A 2,665-nucleotide genomic window follows, 5' to 3' on the forward strand; every position below is an offset into this window, starting at 1 on the left:
ACTATCATTGTTGGGATAAACACCAAGGAAATGATTTTCTAAATAAAAGCTTGGAACCACATCGACGAATGTTATGTATAGAATCAGTAGGTCACTCCAACCTCGACACGCTACAAGTTCCATCATTCCTAACTCTCTCATTATAAATTGGACAAGATAACTTAGTGTTAATTGTCATATTTGAATCAACGTTTTCATAACCATTTTGTTGTATTCAAACTCGATTTTAGAGGGGCACTCTATAAGTACTAAAAATTGACACTCCAATTTACAATATTAAAATAATAATTTTGATTTATTTTTGAATAAATAAAATCAAAATAATTGACCCCATGGTCAAAAACCAATTAAAAAAAATAATTATGATTAATTATTATGTTAATTAATTAAATTAATTAGGGTTAAGGCCAAAATAAAAAATAAAATTATTTGAGATAAATGGTGTATTCATTTCAACATAATAATTAATCAGGGTTAAGGCCAAAATAAAAAAATAAAATTATTTGGGATAAATGTTGTATTCATTTCATCTTAAAATAATTTTAATAAAATTAAAGGACAAACATAAACATAAGTAATTTTGTTGAATTGATGTATCTATTTCATCTAAAATAATTATTTATTTAAATTCTAAAATTATAAAAAAAAAATAATAAAAAATAAAAAATTGGTAAAATATTTTTCATATTTGTTTTAATATTTTGTGTATTTAAAAAGATCAAAATTAAAGAAAAAAAGGTGAATAAAAACAAATTGCAAGATTTGTGGCCATCAAATCTGCGTAGCCCATTGTATCTGAGGAGATGCGCGCCCGGGACATAGTTGATCATCAAACAATTGTTAGTTGGAAGACTAACGAACCGCTCAAATGCAATGCCAAATACGCTCAAAACAATGTTGTTTTGAGCACCACCTTCGTCTTAACACGACGCCGTAGTGGATAAGAATAATCGCCTTTGATCTTCAAATCAAAATGGAACTCTCTTGTTAGTCTACCATTTCGGCTCATTTAAAGCCTGAAATGATCACCCTATAATGGTGATTATTTCTCCCTATATAAATAGGGATGAATCATCCCTATTCCGACGACTTCAACAAAGAATAGCCAAAAGCCATTAATGGCTTTTGGCCGATTTTGGCCACTTGAAGCCATCAACCGACTTCGAAAGGCTTTAAATAGCTTCCCTAAGTCATTCTGAAGCAAGAGAATCCAATCTCAACCTTCAAATCGCGATTTTTACAAAAATCCGCAATTGAAGCTCTAAGCTTCTAGATTTTTCAAAAAAATCATTTAAAGCCTTAAAACTCATATCTGTGCATCCTAACAGCTTCTCTAAGGCCTAAGGAGTGTTCTCCACTCCTTTGTATGATTCCCATAACCCTATAATTCATATTTAAAGTTTGAAATTTATATATTTCACATTATAAAAGCTTATAACCTTGTTGTTCATTATGTTTTATTGATGGAAATCGATTTTATGATCATTTACAAACTATTTGGATAGGATAGAACTGACCAATCAATCTAAATAATAAAAACTCAATTTTGTATTTAAAAAAAAAACGGGTTTGCTAATCTTGGGTTAATTATGTTGAATCGCTACCTAGAAAGCTTCCTAACATGATTGTAAACATATTGGGAAACTATTTGGATCATATTTAATCCATTCCAATCATGTTTGATCAAAATCAAAATTTTCAAATAAAAATGAAATTTTTGAGTTTTTGAATTGGTTCAAAAAAGTAGTCAGTATTCTTGTTTTGGAATCAATCAAATATATGTGATATATGGACGTTGTTTGATAACTCATTTTACTTCAAAAAAGCTTTAAAATAAAAAAAAAATACCTAGATTTTGATCACAAACTATTTTGAACAAATTGATCATCATCCAGGTCGATTGGTAACTTAAGACGTTGATCAATATATTCATATGAGCTTTATGAAGCTACACAAGCTCTTAGATCAAAGAATCAGAGCTAAACAAACGAATTGCCAAAATTGTATTTTTGGTGTTCTTGGGACTAAATCTCCCACAACCAAGGACCTAGAGTGCTACCGAGAATCTTCGGTCCTAGTAGAGACCGACGACGGAGAAAATTTGACATATGACCGATGTTATTGAGTTAGGACCGAGAGGTCCTTCCTAGGACCGAGAGGTTTGGGTCCGGGACCGAGACTCCCGAGACGCAAGACCGAAAGGTTTCACCTTGGGACTGAGGATCTCAAACCTAGAACTGAGAGCTTTGAGTCCAGGACCAAGACTCATGAGACCCAAGACTGAGAGGTCCGAGACTCCTAAACCCTATGACCAAAAATCACAGATCTAGGACCGAGAGGTTTGAGTTCACGACTAAGACTCCTGAACCTTATGACTAATGAATTCAGCCATAAGACTGAGTGTCATAAATCTTGGGACCGAGAATCCCAAGTCTAGGACCGAGGATCTTAGCCTAGAGTTATCCTTGGACCGAGAGGTTCATACACCTCGACCGAGAAACCTAGCCCCATGCTAGCCCATGACCGATAGGTTTTTACACCTAGATATGTAATTTCAGCCAAAGAGCGGGAGTCCTTAACACTCTGACCAAAGGATTTCGTTCCTACGATTGATTATCCCAAACCTCGTTCGAGAGCTCCTTCGACCTAGACTGAAGCTCTTCGG

This window comes from Impatiens glandulifera, chromosome 4 (genome assembly GCF_907164915.1).
Source record: "Impatiens glandulifera chromosome 4, dImpGla2.1, whole genome shotgun sequence".
Taxonomy (NCBI): domain Eukaryota; kingdom Viridiplantae; phylum Streptophyta; class Magnoliopsida; order Ericales; family Balsaminaceae; genus Impatiens; species Impatiens glandulifera.